Genomic DNA, 16,776 nt, shown 5'->3' on the forward strand with positions numbered 1-16,776 from the left:
TTAACCGAATTTAGAAAGGATTTCAACAGAGCTCTCCCGGATTGCGACCTACTCCGTCATCGCTCAAACCGGAAGTCCTGGATTATTTTTTAGCAAAATAGGGGTTCAATGTTTGTGTGTAAGCAGATGCTCTGACGCCATAATAAATGTAAATTTGATCTAAATTTAAAACACTTCAGTTGGCTGCTGTGTTTCAAAAAAGGATCAATCTGCTGTTCCACTGGACTGGACATTGATACTTTGACCTGTGCTGTGAACCACAAAAAAGCTAATTATTCTCTGTGCTTTGAGTACACTCTCCTTTAAATTGATCTAAGGCACTCAAAGCTAGCCTTTTCATTTAGCATGTGTACAGTTGTGATCATTTAGTAGTAGTTTAGTAAAATGCAATCCTGTCAGTATAGTGTAGTAACGTAGTTTTACTAAATGTAGCACTGTCTGCTACATTTGACAGCAAATATGCTGCTTATATTTTTTAGCACAATTTGGTTTTGTGTCGCATCATTATTAACACGCCATGTATATGTGTGCAGGATCATGTATTGTAGTGTTGTGTCTAACTAAGCTGCACATTTCTCCGTCTACTCTCAACCTAGTCTGGGTCAACCACAGTTACTTTACTGGATAATCTCCGGCGCCTCTGGATCATTCGCACGATGTCCTGACTTGCAAAATTCCGTTGGTTACTGGCAACATCAAGAGCTACACGCTGAAAACAGCGTAAATTTGGATCGTGCTTGGTTCTTTCGGGGAATGATTGTAAAGATTTACAAGGAATATGTGACTGTCTAACTGGGATGTTTTGGAACCGACTGATGGGTATTGCTGTGGACAAAGTACACACGGTGATACATTGGTACATGCAAATGAGGTGTAACCATTTATAAACCTGAATTAAATAGTTAATGTTACTGTGTTGTGTGAACATTTAACTTTATTTAATATTGTATGTGGCATTTTCTATTATGGGGTGCAAATGTTTCATCAAAACAAGTTCCTTTCTGAGACTATTTTGCAGAGCTAACGTCGCTGCGTCCGGAGCTAAGCGCCACCCAAGGACGGAGAAGCAGTCGGTCACCGGCTGTTATTAATCAAGATCTCCATAAACTCCACACAATCATCTGCTGCCAAGGTTTTCTTTTCAGCACTCACAATTCTTTTAATTTCTTTCAGAATTTTATTTTAAGATGCCATCCAGCTTTTGAAGAATTCAAAGGCTGTTGCATATATGCATGATTTGCAACAACTGATAATCTACGATTCTATCAATGATATTTAATGTATTCTGAAAGAAATCCTTTAATGTTTGGGGTTTGCCTCTGGCAGCCTCTCTGTTGAGTCCCCCGTTGACTGGGAGAATACCGGTGACAGTGATTAGATCATGATGGATACCATGATGTACCCTGAGCCGCCGGACTGCTATCTGAAATTATTTTAGACTCTCTGCCCTCTCTGGGAGGATGGGGGGTGTAGTATCTATTTAAATGACCCTCCCACAGAATGTTGGGTTTTAATCTGATGGCTAATAGATTTTGACTCGACTTGGCTGTACAGAGAAAAGGATCAATAGCCACAGCAAAATGGGAAAATGACTGGGCTGCTCAGCTTCGGTTATGATCAATTTACCTTCACACAACATGACTGGCTGGCAGGGACGAGAACGGGCTGGCTATGAGTAAACAAATCAGTGAGGAATAGAAGCGACATCTGTGATCAACGAAGGTGGCCTTCAGGAATTCTGTTCTGCCAACATTTAAGTAAGGAAACACTTTTCCAATTTTACTTTTAAATTCTGGATGTTTCGGTTCCCAAAACCTGAAATAGTTAATTGCTTGACATGTATGCCATACAGTAAATGCTAACATCAGCATGCCCACAATATCAATGTGATATGCTTATGCTTGCAGGTGTAATGTTAACGGTGCCCAGCTGTTTAAGCCATTACTGAGCCTTTTTATGACTTCAGTGGGAACCAATTAGCTTGGGGATGACTCAGACAGAGAAGGCATGTTGTATTGAGAGTAGGACTAACGCATTGTTGTTTTGGACTTCAAGAAAAATATAGAATAACACCAGCCTAACGCTTTTGAGCATCTGCTGGTTTTGTTATATTGCATGCAAAAAGCAATGTTGTATTGGGGTTTTGTGTGTCAGGGAGGGGCAGAGTAAATTTATCTCTGCAATACATCTATATTTTTCAATGTTTATGTATTCAGTCTCTTCTGACTAACGGGAATAAAATATAATAGGTTCCCCTCCTTTTCCTAATTAGGCTGGTAGTAAAATAACAATAAGTCAGACATGGTGTCAGAGGGTCATTTCAAAAGATTAAATATGTAATTACATTAGAAATAGAATATCCATTTTACACAAAGATTAAATTAAACATACACTTAAAGAGGACTGGTATATTCCCCTCTCATATCGAACAAAGTTAACTGTCATTAAACGTGACATCTGGAATTTGTCAATAGTCATAAAGCCCACTGTGACACACACAGTATGAGACTGTATACTTTTTCTTCTGGACTGAATTCATCGTGAATAGAAGGAAACATCCTCAGTTCAACAGTGAGTTTCTGAAAAGACAGACAATTGATTTCATTTTGCACACCATCTTGTCATGCCAACAAAGCTACACATGTCTGCTGAGGAACAGAGGGGATGGCGAGGGAAATTGCTTTCAGTACAGCAATAAGAAGAGTGGGACAGCTGTGCTGCTTACATGACTATAGAACGATATATAAGCCGTCAAACAACCCATATTGAATACAACACTGAACAGACTACACAGATAAACGAGTACTATAAACATTAAGGCCACTATATTAACAATCTAAGCGCACGGCGTGAAGCGCAGCTATGATTAGGGCGTGTCCAAATCCACTTTTGCTAGTTTGACGGCGGAAAAAAGGGTCCGTGCACCGGGCACATGGTTCAAAAGGGATGGACTTATTGTTCATTATTCATAGGTGTGTTTTGGGTGTAACATGCAATCAACCAATCAGAGTCTAATCTCCCATTCCCATTAAAAGCCAGGGGTGTTTCGACCTTGGCGCATTGCTATTATGATGGAGGATTTGCAACGTCATATTTTTATTTGTAATATTTTGCATGTTTGTGTGCTGCTGCGCTTTCTTGTGTGTGTGTGTGTGTGTGTGTGTTTGTAACAAGCAATGTGTGCGCACTGTGCATAAGCCTAGGTGCATTTTATTAATTTTCTATTTAAATAACAATGAAAGGCTGCGCTATTGACTTTGGACCAGGTTTTTGTTGGTCGTTGGCGATCATTCCCGCTGCCTCAAGACAGCAATACGCACAGAACGCACCCTGAACACATCTCCCTGTAAGACCAGCGCCCGTGGGCGCAAAGATGGGCACAGGTCAAGTCAAGGTAACTTAATTGTCCCCAGGGGGCAATTGTTTGTACAGCCAGCAGAAAGACAAAAGGACAAGACATACAACAATACAGCAAAACATGAAATCCAAAATTATGAAAACACAATACTGAATAAAATACATTTAGGTGCATTTGCTAGTTAAACAACTTGGGCGCTGGATGGCAAACTGACAACTGCGTCGGTCTTAAACTAGGAAAGACACTTGCGTTGCACAGGGTGCAAGATAGGGCTCTAAGCAGTTAAAGCAATTCCATATTAAAAGGTGCCATGTGCAAGGTAACAAAGTAACACTGCTGCTGGACAAAGCTCAGTAAAGATGTATGCTACTGGCTCATACCCAAAATATAACAAACAACTCATCCTGTTTACCATGGACTCCATACATATATTTCTTTTATTAAAATTAGCACATGAAATGTCTCTGTTGTCCAATCAAATGAGAGCAGAGGCCATAGCAATTAAATGGATAGAAAGGCCATTAAACTGTTTGCCTTGGTCATTTGATGAGTAGACTACAAAACAAAATGGTGATTTTTGTTGCTGTCATGGTGACAACACTCATTAGTGGGGCTGTAAAGGGTGTCACAACTGGAGAGTGGCCCGATGCAACAAGGAGAGGACGGACTGTCAGACCCATCAGCATTTGGTCAGCGGACCGTTGGACCCAGCCCGCTGTTTGCCTGGTTCTCTGGGACAAATGACGCATGAAAGCATGGCGGAACCAGCAAGTCCAGCCAGCAGACGACTTGTTTTGTATGCCGGCGACAAAAACTTAACTCTGCTTAAAACCGAAGCTTTGATGCTCAAAAAATGATATTTGGTACAGCCCTACACAGCTGTAAATCATTTGGCATTAGCAATGTGCTTTGTGTGGGTGAAGCATTAAGTTGTTAAAATGACTCATTTAGCAGCTGGCTCTCTATTTAAATTGGAATGGCCTTTCTATCCATTTTATTTCTATGGCAAAGGCGGTCTTGTCATCTGTCCGTAAACAATAAAAACAAAGGAAGCAGTTGCTCATAATTGTTTCAACCCAACCTGCTCGCTGTGGGTCAAGCAGCTGGGTGATGCTTCTACATGTGCTGTCTTCTTAAAAATCAAGGAAAGTGTGTGTATCTGGTGCTTTCAGACCTTTAAACCAAGTCCAGTGGGATGGAGAGCTAAAGACAGACATGATGACAAATCTGTCATACTACTGAGGTTCCACAGAGCAAGGCATCTTATCCATGTAAGTGGAATAGAATGTGGTTGGACTGAGCAGCATCTGGCTGTCCTTATAACTTTATCAAAGTAAGAAAAACATCCTTGTTTGCTATTATTTGTCGCCTAATTGCCAGGCACGTAATTTATAGGCGATTAAGCGGATCGCGCAGCCATGAATGCAAGGTCACTGTGGCTGTGACATGAATGAGAATCTTATGGCGATACAGTATGAAGGGAAATATGGAGGTAGACAGGTTCAGGGAGCAGGTAGAGAGGCTGGGCAGGAAAGGGCAAGGTGAAGCGGGAGATAGCAGCTGTGACAGCCAAGACAGGGAAAAGGTTTTTTCGTGCAGCTGAAAGTGTGACTCCTTCACCTACTTTTAAAAAAAGATACAAAGAAATCTTTGACTGCATAGTGCAGAGCATACATCATAGTCAGAAATGTGATGAAAAGAAATTATGATAAATATAACTTAAGCTTCATTCTTAAACTTGGAAATAGTATTTGGACAAAATAATCTTGACAAAAGGCCCACTTACGGTAATTTCTTTTCCCCAGGTTTCAACCAAACACCAGGGTCTTCATGACCTGACGGAAACTTCATGAATGGATGATCTCCATGACGACAACTCCATGGCAACAACTTCCATCCGCTGATGAAGATAGTGCTGAAAGGACAAGAAAAACCTAGTAAGTGGACCTTGAGTCAGGATTATTTTGTCAAAATGATAGTAAAAAAACACAAACAGCGCACAATCTTTCAAAAGCATCATTTTTATAGGGTGAAAAACAATTAAAACAAGCTTTTTCCTTACCAACACCCACCCACCCCTACACCCACCCACACTGAAGGAAATCATTTCCTCCCTGCCCTCTGTCTGCCCCTCTCGTCTGCCCTCCTGGGTAATCAGCTACGAGCACATAAACATTCACCCATCCGCAGCCACACACCTGCTGCAATCTGTTGACTTTGAGCGGGATCTTTCACCTGTCGCTTGCAGCTTAGAGGAAGCTGTGGGCCGGTCTGTTTGGATATTTACAGTCGTGCTCATAAGTTTACATACCCATGCTTAAATTGACTAAAAAGAGGAATAATTAAATCATCTTTGTAAATAAATGTTGATTCCTTGATTGAAAAAAAGGAAAAATCCAACCTTTTAAGGACACCAATTTTCTTTGTGAATGAATAATGTATTGTAAATAAATAAATGTTCGTCCTTAAAATGCAGGAGGCTTAAGTGAACATATCGCTATGTCAAATTCCTGTAGAGGCAGGCACATTTTTATTATTAAAGGCCAGTTATTTCATGGACCAGGATATTACGCATCCCGATAAAGTTCCCTTGGCCTTTGGAATTAAAATAGCCCCCCCACATCATCACATAACCTTCACCATACAAAAAGATAGGCCAAGATTGGCCAAGGTAACTTTATCAGGATGCATAGTATACTGATCCATGAAATAATTGGCCTTTAATAATAAAAATCTGCCTGCCTCTATGGGAATTTAACATAGTGGTATGTATACGTATGCCCCTTGCATTTTAAGGAAGAACATTTATTTATTTACAATACATTATTTATCCACAAAGAAAATTGGTGTTCTTAAAAGGTTGGATTTTTCCTTTTTTTAAATTAAGGCATTAAGATCTATTTACAAAGATGATTTTTTTATTCCTCTTTTTAGTCAATTCAAGCATGGGTATGGAAACTTATGAGCACCACTGTACCAGTTCTGCCTGGTCCGGCTCCATCGTGTGCCCACATGTAAGACCATGTAAGGCCAGCAAAGCAGAGGTGATAGATGTGCTGGAGGCGTGGCTGTAGGAGTCCTTTTCCTTTTCTCTGGATAGTTATCGACCTTCTGTTGCACTTTACCCCACGTTATTGTACGTATATTTTATTCGCAGTTCCAGTTATATAGAATGGAAGTGGAGGTTTTCGTTGGTGGGAAGTACCTAATCTACTAAAGTACTTAACTTAACAATTTAGAGATAGTTTACTTTCCTATTTCTGCTTTTTTTTTTCCTGTGACTCCACTACATGTCAGAGACAAATATTGCAAATGTTTTTTTGCTAACTATAAATAATAAAACTGTGAAATTAGGAATTTCCCCATTGCGGGATTAATAAAGAATTTTGAATCTTTTAAATACTTGATTGACGCCCGGGGGAGTACACAAGCTACCAAGTAATTCATTCAAATTAGCTCCATCTTTACAAGCTGCAACTAACGATTAGTTTCATGCTCAATTAATAGGTTGATTATTTTCTTGGCTAATTGATTAGTTGTTTGGTCTATAAAATGACAGAACAGTGGGGAAAAATGTGGATCAGTGTTTCCCAAAGCCCGAGAGGACTTCCTCAAATGTCTCGTTTTGTCCACAATTCAAAGCTATTCAGCTTACTGTCACAGAGGAGAGAAGAAACTAGAACATATTCACATTTAGCACGCTGGAATCAGAGAATTTTGACTTTCATAAAAAATACTCAAACGGATTGATTTTAAAAAGGTTGGCGATTAATTTAATAGTTGACAACTAATCAATTGATCTTTGCAGCTCTAGTTGCACATAGGTGTAACACATTAAGGTACCAATGATTATAATTATTCTCCACAATGTAGTAATTTTACTTTTGGTACTTTAAGTACTGTATATTTTTGATGCAATTACTAATGTAATTTAACTTCAGTACATTTTAAATGCAGGACTTTTACTTGTAACAGAGTATTTCTACACTGTGGAAGTGTTATTTTTACTTAAAGATCTGAGTACTTCTTTCCCCACTGGAGGATTCTGCGTGAGTCGCTCTGATCTTTTTGGTTTCCATGCTCACAACCTTTATACAATATGATTCTAACACTGCTCTGAACGCTGTTTTATAAATAACGATTTGGATATAATAAAAATATATTGATTCCCTGCCCTCACAAAGGGATGCAGGAACCATTTATCAGTGCAGCCAATTTCTGCATTGATAAATCCATAAGGATGGCTTGGCTACTGTAAGTCTTTCCTGGGTAAATAGAGGACTGAAAATGCAGTTTCAATCTACGAAGAACAGCAAATCACTATGCATCAATACACCCCAACTGGGAGGGGAGCCCATTATCAGTAGCAATCTCCATGTAATGTTGTCATTTTTCCTGCATAATTGGCAATAACAGCAAACGGAGGCAATCCTATGAACAAACAACATCAGACGTCAGTGATCAGATTTCAAAGCTGTTACAGTGACGGGCTCCATTGGTAATTAATGGAGGCTTAGAGGCATCTACAGACCTGCATGCAGATGTCCCCATCACGTGCCGGCAATAATGTAAAGCCGGTAGACGTGCAAACACCACAGAGCTCAATAGTGCTGGTCAACCCCCCAGAGGTGAACCGGTGGGACTGATCGCATGTTGTCCTGCACCTTGGCTCAGCAGGGTTTGCTTTAAAGAGATTTCAGCACTGCAAAGTGAAAACCTTTTCTCTCGATCGGCTTTTTACTGGGTGTGAATACGATAATCATGTCATGCGTAATCATGCGTAAAATACTTTTATTAAAGCCAACAGCTTTTCAAGGTTCAAATACAAAACATTCTCTTGCAATACTAAATAAATTGGATGCATAAAACTACAGCAATGAGCACATGGCACTTCCTAAATGGGCAAAACATAACAGAATATGTAAACAGAAATTACGTACATACATACATTAAATTGTAACCAGACCGACCTCCGTGAGGTCAATGTGAAGTTAGTAATAAACGTAAATAACTGTAAATGCATGGAATACAACTGCACTGTTATTTTGAAAACAATTCTTTGTTTGTGCCAACATATACAGCTTCTTCCTTTGTTGCAAGTGGCAATTAAAAAGAAGTGGAAGAAGAACTGCAATGTGTCGAACCCCTGTCTCGCGATCCGAAAGCGGGAGACGTGAATGAGCTGTCATCACTAAAACATGTTAGCTCATGGGAATGAGAGAACAGAGTGGTGAGTTTTTAACCAAACATGGCCTTCTTAGTATTTATTTACTGAGTCAAAGGTTAAGCCATGTGCTCAGTTTGCAGAGAACAGCTTGCTGTGTTAAAAGATTATAACTTGAATCAGCACTACAATACTAAACATGCAGAGAAATGCAACTTGGCTGATGCAGAACGGGAACAGACATCTGAAGCTTTGCTAGTTAAGCTGCAAATGCAGCAAGCGTCAAGACCAGCTTTGTGATGTCCTGCTAGATCGCCAAAAACAATAAGCCATTTTCTGAACGGGAGTTCATTAAATGGAGTTTGGTGCATTCTGCTGTGCTAATATATATAAAAAAAAGACGTCTGAGAACGTGCCACCTGCCTTAAAATAAATATTGAGCAGAATTGTCCAGAATCGGTCCGGCCCTCCACAACAGTCCCTGTTTGTCATGAGGCCCCGTGGGAAAATGAATTTCTCTACCCTGGACGGAAGTCTATCATAGGTCTAAATGAACCGTGTAGGCTACTAAGAATGGTATTTTCATTGGATTGTTTATGCCGCGGCTGGAAAATTAACGAGTGAAATCATTGCGTTATAATCAATCATGGCCACAATGATGCTGAATCGTCCATGTCCGCATCGTGAGGCATCGATATTGATAAATTTCAACAGCTCTACTTTTTACATGGTCCGTTAAAACATGAACACACACTTTTGCTTATTTCAGAGATTTGTGCACTTCTGTTTTTGTCCTTGCCTTACTGGTTTGTGTGGGTGGGACTCAGCTAGAACAAGGTCCACTTAGTCTAAATTCACCATCCACCCCAAAACCTCCCTCAGGCTTTTCCTATGAACCAATCGTACATATACACTAGCAATGAAAAGCAATGCACTGTAATTGTATGTATTCCACATATTTATAACTGTACGTATCACATTGACTGCTGCTGTAGAAAAGTTTGAAGATCCTAAAACACAGGGTCAAACGGGGGAACAGAGCTTGTGTCAAGGATGAAGTTAAGGGGAAAACACTTGTGTTCATGTCCCGGGAGTACTACTTAAGAGGACACCAGTGTTTCAGCCCTCCTGTGTTCCTTGGGTCAAATTTGACCCATTTTCAAAGTTTTTATAATCAGAATTTTAGTTTTTTTTCAACAAAATTTTCTCCCACCAAATTGCCCAAAAATAACATGGACGCTCTCCGCAAGTAACAATAATCCAACAGTAGTCTTTAATGTTACTTGTGAAGAGCGTCACTGGCCCAATCCCAAAGTGAGCCCTGAGGACTAAGGACTAAAGACTCACAGACTTAATTGATCTCAGGTGCTAAGTGTGTACATAGGTACAAATGGGATTGGGACAGCACGTTGCATGTTACCTTGCCGACGTTTAAAAAAGATGTTGCTGACACTTGCTGGTTTGGGAATTTTCATTTAAGTTTGTTTGTTTCCACACGGCCAAGGCACAGGAGACAGCTGCCTGATTCAAAAATCTTCCAAACTCTTGTTTTACAAGCTGGACAACAGGTCCGTTCCGTACCGTGGTCGGGCTGTTGTTTACCTTAGTAATTTCCAGATTTCCCTACTGGCTCAAAGGTAAACGTCACAATGCTTTGAACTTTGGTCAATTCCCTTTGGTGAAGTCTTCATCGACGCGGACTCACGAGAAGGGCTCGGTAAGTGTGTACTCAAACCCACGCCCTTTGTAATTTAACATTGGCTCAACCCTAAGCCCTTACGAATTTTGTAAGAACGCACACCAAAGGCCCGGAGCTTGTGAGTCCGGACTTTTGGATTGGGCCACTGAATTCTGTGTTTATATGTGATTTGTCATATATGTGATATTGTAGCATGTGTGGTCTTCCTAGATAACGGGTGTGATTGTGTGCTGACTTAAAAAAAATAAATAATAATAAATGGTAAAACAGAATTCCTGATGGAACTTTGACATATATCTGTCTGTGATTATTCATCAACATATGTCCCTCATAGCTTAACTATTAGTCCAAATAGTATAACTTCATGTAAATGTTTTATTGACCATGCAATCTGTAACAGGCAAAACAAAAGACAACCCAAGGGTTGGTGCCTAATGTATTGTTGTGCATACGTATTTGTACAATATCATACTGTACGTGCATGAGAAGGTTGTTAAATCCTTAAAATGTTTTTAGTGTACAAATAACTAACTAAATTTGATTGTTGCTTATTTAGTTATGAATATTTAATGTTGCAGAAAAGATACTTAAGATTTGCCATCCCTAGCACAAGAGGCAGAGCACTTGACAAGCACAAACAAGACTTAAGTCCTGCAGGTGTGCTCAGGTGTCAGCGTCTACCCATAATCCTCTGTGGATGGATGTGGGAGCCGTGATGGACGAGGTAGAGCTGAGGACCCTTCAGGAGCGCAGTGTTCCATTAGCAAGGCTGTGATGTACTGCTGGACCTCCTCCACACACACACACACACACACACACACACACACACACACACACACACACACACACACACACACACACACACACACACACACACACACACACACACACACACACACACACACACACACACACACACACACACACACCACCATTCAAGCCTGTAGAGGAGCCCGATGTAACTCTTCATTCAGCTTCTGTTAGTGCATTTTTCAATCGGACTACAAGAGAAAATTTATTTTTTAAATTGTGTTTTTTATATCCTTTGTTAATTGTCTTTTTAACAGCATTGGTCATATTTTGCCATTTAATCCTATTGTAGGCGAGACGTTTATTTTGTGTGTTTGCAGTCCCTTCCACTGTCAGCAGCTGGAGTCCAGAGTCGTCCTTGAACGCGGCCGACCTTGCACATCTTCATTCTTCACTGGCAGCAAATCACCAAGGACGATCTCTAGCTCAACTGCCCTCCGTACAGGAGAGAGACAGAGAAAAATATTAGCTTGGGCAAAATATAAACGTCTATTCACTTATCCTCCAAGGACGGCCAGGGAAGCAAATAGGCTTTGTTGGTGCGAGGAGGCTGTTGGCTGCAGTTGGGAATGCAGCAAACGCAGACACAGCTACAGCTACCAACGTGGTTTTGGGCTTGAGGGAGCAAGTCAGCGAATGAATAAGAGAGGGAGAGAAAAGTGAGAGTGTGTCAGAGACAGAAACTGAGAAGATTAGAGATGATAAAAGTGTGACAAAGAGATTGATGCTAACTTGGAAGCACGGAGAGAAAAAGTGAAGAAGACCGAAAAGAAGAAGAAGATAAAGTGAAAGAGGAAAAGCTTGGGTGCCATCTTTGTTACCACACCTCACAACCGTTGACAACAGATACAACTTCTCAGAAACACTTCTCAGAGTCACTGTCTTACATGCACAAGAGAAACGCTTATGAGCGTTAGATTCACAGAAGAGATCCACAGCTCTGGTTAGCAGCCAAGTCCAGCTACAGCAGAACAGCAGGGAGGTTCTGTTTACTCTTCACCAACGTGAGCCGCCGCCTCAATTAATCAAGGCAGCCTGCTAAACACAGATCAGATCGGTCCGTTTGGTCCGTTCTCTTTCAGCCAATAATCAGCTCAGCACATATGCTTTCTTTCACCATCCTGTTTTGTATTCACACACTTACATTTACAACTGCTGCCTTGTGCAATGTAGCTCGACTGAACCGGTTGCGGTGTTTTAAAGCTTTTTAATCAATGTTTTTAACCTTTCATTACGTTTTTGTCCCTTTCTTTAACACTTTTTTGATGTTTTCACTTTTTTGATGTTTAACACTACATAACACTAATTTATTTACTTGAGTTTTCCAGTTATTTTTGGAATTCATGGTCAATTAACCTCATTTATAGAAAATTATACCTAATGTGTGAGCTAGAAAAGCAAAAATTAGGAATTATTTAGACTAAAATTAAAGGAACGTATGTTGATGGATAGTCACAGACTGGAATATGTAAGTAATAATTAAGTAATAATAAGTAATTCATAAAAGTAGAAATTTGTACTTGCCAAAGAGTGTTGTGTGGAATCAATCATGTTATTTTGGGAAATTAAAAAGAACATTGATATAAAAAATGGGTAAATATGAACCAAGGGTTAAGGGCATCTTAATAATGGCTGCAGGGTGATGCACTGTAGGTTTACCTTATTCCAGCTACTGCCGTTCCAGTTACATGATAACATATAGAATATATGTAAGCTAAATATATACCAGGCCACCACAGATCCTCCTTGTCCAGTTTTACAGCATGCATTTTACACACTTGGGTCATCCTGGGCCAGTTACATTTGCTGAAGAAGTTCCTAACATGCAGTTGGGTTGAGTTAAGTCTGTGTCTCTCTGCCGTTGTGTTTTTCCACATGGAACCGAGCAGGTTAAAGTCAACAGATGTTATGCTGGTCCGCTGGAACAAGCGCTGACGTTCCCTAATGGCAACGGGTCAATGTAAAAAACAAAGGCAGAGAGAAGCAGATTTTCAGAGCGATTTGGAGTTCCAAGTGAAAGCTGTTCCCGTAGATAAAGCCAAGTCAAAAGTTTGCTCAAAAGCATAATTAGGACGGAAGCGGCACTTTTAAGATTGCGGTCATATGGCCTTTTGAAATGGGAGTGCTAGGGGCACTACTATGATATGAGCATCAAAATTGTTATTTTCAAAACACTAAGAAGGCTCGACACAACATGGTACTTTGCTCAAAGTATCAGCTGGAGCTCTACACATAAACTTAAGCATTAAGAACACTGTTTGTGTACACAGAGTTTACTAAAAAGAAAGGTTTTGAACAGCCCACTTTAGCGATTGGTTTTTTCTCTCACCGCCATCTTGCCAGTTTAAAAGTGTTGATCACCAAATGCAACGGAACAGGAAAAGTAAAGATGTTCCATATACTGTAAATGCAAGGATAATTTATTGGTTTATCATTAGTGAAAAACCATATTGACCTTGAGTTGAAAAAGTAAGGAGCCTATTCACTCGCATTCAACGATAAATACTTTTTGACTGGCAAAGATGGCGGCGAGCAGAAAAACCAAGAACTAAAGTACTACGTGGTTATTGTGACGTCCCAACTCCTTAGTGTAGCATCTTATTTTTAAAGTTCAATATATGAGATGTTCACAAATTAGGACCTGGGGTAAACTTAAACCGGTAGTGTTTCTTCCAGAAAATAAGCTAAGTTTACATGTAATATCACCATTCTCCACTGAACTGGTTTTTAAAAAAGATAACCCTCGGAGGACCTAAACAACTCCATCATTTAATCCATTTTTTTTTAAAGGTTTTCAATCTTGTTTGTTTGCACAAAAAGCTGCAAATCTATCAGTGTCCTCCAGTCACTTCTTTTCCCTTGGACATTTGATGCCCTTGACAGAGACGCATTTCATTTTTACAGTAGATGCGTGCTGCTGGAAGATGCACAGAGAAGCCTGCTGTAATGTATCTTGTTTAATGCTATACAGACCAACATCACGGTCTGGAAAATAATCACAATATCAATCACTACATTGGTGATGCTTGCACTTAGATATTTCCCTCAAATCATTCAGCCTGTATGTGTGTGTACTTACTTTGAAGAAACCTTTTAATTTCTAGAGCTGCACTAACCACATCCCCGTAAAGCTCATCATCCTGGGTTTTAATGCTTTAATAATGCGCTATGATCCAGGATCAAGGAGATGGGAAGCATCTTCCTTTGTAGTGTCCTGGTAGATGGCCAGCACATGGGTACATAGGGATCACATGGTTTAAAATGAGCTATCTGACTCTGTCTGCCAGCCTTACAGAGAGAGGCAGAGAGACTGAAGCAGAAAATAAAACCCAGATAGAGAGGGGGACAGAGAAAGCCAGACAGGCCAGAAGAAAAACAAAGCCAATTATAAATAAAGGTTGGAAAGACAAAAAGGGTAGGAGAGAGATGAGGAGGTTATAGAGATCGACAGAGAGCGGGAGGTAGAGAGCACAAGGAAGGGCGAGCAGAGCGAGAGAAAATGAGACAGAAACAGAAAAAAACAGGACAGACAGAAGCAAGGCGAGAAAGAAGAAAGTGAAAAACAAGAAAGACAGAAGACAAATGCAAGACCAGGGATAGAAAACTTTATCGGAAAAAATAATCAGAGAGGTGAGTAAATCAGACAGATCCTTAGAGGGTATAGAAGGTCACTGGTTTGAGGCAGACACACACACACACACTGGTCTGTACTGGGCAGCTCGTATGATAATAATGTCAAGTAGGGAATTGCTTAGGCCTGGCGTGATAGTGATGAGTAATAAGCTCAATAATTTTTCCAGCTGAAATAAGTTTGTTTTCCTTCTCTCTCTCTCTCTCTCTCTACCAAAGAGCCTGGATGACCACTCTCGGTTTCTCAGCATAACGAGGAGTGAGCCCTCTTGTCAGTCGCATGGTCTTTGTGTGGGGAGGCGGGATCGATCGAAATAGAGACAGAGGAAATGCGAGGCGCAGCCAAATAAGAAGTATATGACCAGTAGATATATTTATTTGATTAGGACAACGCACATTAACATTTGTGTAAATGTGCCAGTGTTAGCCAGTTGACAAATTTTCAACTGTAGTCCTAGCGATATCCCCTGTGTTACTCAGCGTCCTGTTTTTTGTGAGCAGGTGAAAACACACAAGGTGAGATATTTATTGTCAATCCCAAGTAAGGCCGACGAGGCAAAATAGTGATACAGAAATTAACTGAATCAAGGCAAACCATACAGAACACTGTCACAAAATAAAAGAAAGTGACGTGAGGGTCAAAAAGATGACATTATAAATAAACATACACTATTTCCTATTGACCTATAAACAGGTCATTATTGAGGATCCAACGGACTTACGCCCTACTTGCTCAGGTTTTCCTCATGCTCTCTGTCCCAAGCAAATGCAACTGCTAGACTATATAGGCCTGAAGCCCGCCCCTCAAATTGGAACATATCAACTCTACCAAGCAGGGGTGGCTCATTGACTAGTCAGTGTAAAAGCTTCATACAGCCAACATGAATATATCTATTAAACTAGACATTTACACATATATACAATTCCCATTAACAATTTTGAATATTGTGATTATTAACATAACATATAAACTCGATAAATAAACATACAGTACATAAAGGATTCATTTAAGGTCTGTCTTTGAGGGCTAAATAGGTAGCGTATACAGTAGTGAGCGTGACAGCAGCCATGCACTCCGTGACAACTTGTCCGTCTCGCAAGCGCTCAGAAAAGTGGCTGCATGTGTCCAACAACACAAAGAACATTAACCAGTACGAGCCTACAGCTGTCCTGCAGAGGAGCAGAAAAAAACAGCTCCACCTTTGCCAAAATGAAGGCTGAAAACTATTTTGGTACAAACATTCACTCACCATGTGGCAGATAAACACATATTTAAAATGTCTTCCAGTTCCAGTGTTAAATATTCTCTACAAATAAAAGTTCATTGATGTTTGAAAAGGTGTGCCTTCATTATCATTATATTAGATGAAAATGGTCTCAGAACGGCAATATCGTTTATTGCAATCATTTCTGGGACAAGCACACTTTGTGAACGTGACAGGCCTAGCATTTCTGAATAAAACAATAAAGCAGGAGGGCTTAGCGGATTTTTCTAAAGCTTAAGCAAACAAGGAAATTGGGAAAAGAAGTGCTGGGTATCTCTAAAAACTGTTGATACCGAAGCCAACAATACCGGTTCTGAGCGATTCTTTTTTCAATACCAATTTTACAAAGACCATTTGAATAAAAAGAAAACAAAATCACACATTAAGTAACAATTTGTTTCAGCTCATGTTCTGTTACACAGCAAATCCCCAGCATTATAAGATCATGGGAGAAGCATGCTGCATGCTTATTGGCACACCCACTCTGACGGGGTTTACTCCTTAGGTATTGAAAGTTGGTATTAAATAATTCTCAATTTTTTGATACTTGATACTAAGGAGAAAATTTGGTCAATGTCTAAAAAGTATGGAAGTGGGCACCCAGCCCTAGAAAAGACACATTTACTTAGGATAGGATACAAAGTAAAACGGGGCTACGACTACAGAGACATGGACAGGAGGTTTAAGCAGGGAGCCAGAGACAGCCAGATGAGAGGTGACAGCTGACTGTTTCCAGCTTGCGTCCAGTCCAGACAAACCAGACCAGCTCCAGTATGGAAGAGATCCAAGAGGAAGCTGAGGCGATAATGAGACAGTCCTCATTTCCCCCTATCCAGACTCACCAGCCAGA

General features: G+C 40.2%; 1 long non-coding RNA gene across 1 annotated transcript in view; it reads right to left on the minus strand.

Moving 5' to 3' along the window:
• Positions 1–16,013, minus strand: part of LOC117938849 — a 16,678-nt gene extending 665 nt beyond the window's left edge. Inside the window, exons 1-2 of the long non-coding RNA XR_004655491.1 lie at positions 15,930–16,013; positions 4,793–4,797 (exon numbers count right to left, since the gene is read on the minus strand). This is a non-coding gene — a long non-coding RNA (uncharacterized LOC117938849). The remainder of the gene's footprint in view (positions 1–4,792; positions 4,798–15,929) is intronic.
• Positions 16,014–16,776: the final 763 nt, after the last annotated feature.

Source organism: Etheostoma cragini, chromosome 23 (genome assembly GCF_013103735.1).
Source record: "Etheostoma cragini isolate CJK2018 chromosome 23, CSU_Ecrag_1.0, whole genome shotgun sequence".
NCBI lineage: Eukaryota > Metazoa > Chordata > Actinopteri > Perciformes > Percidae > Etheostoma > Etheostoma cragini.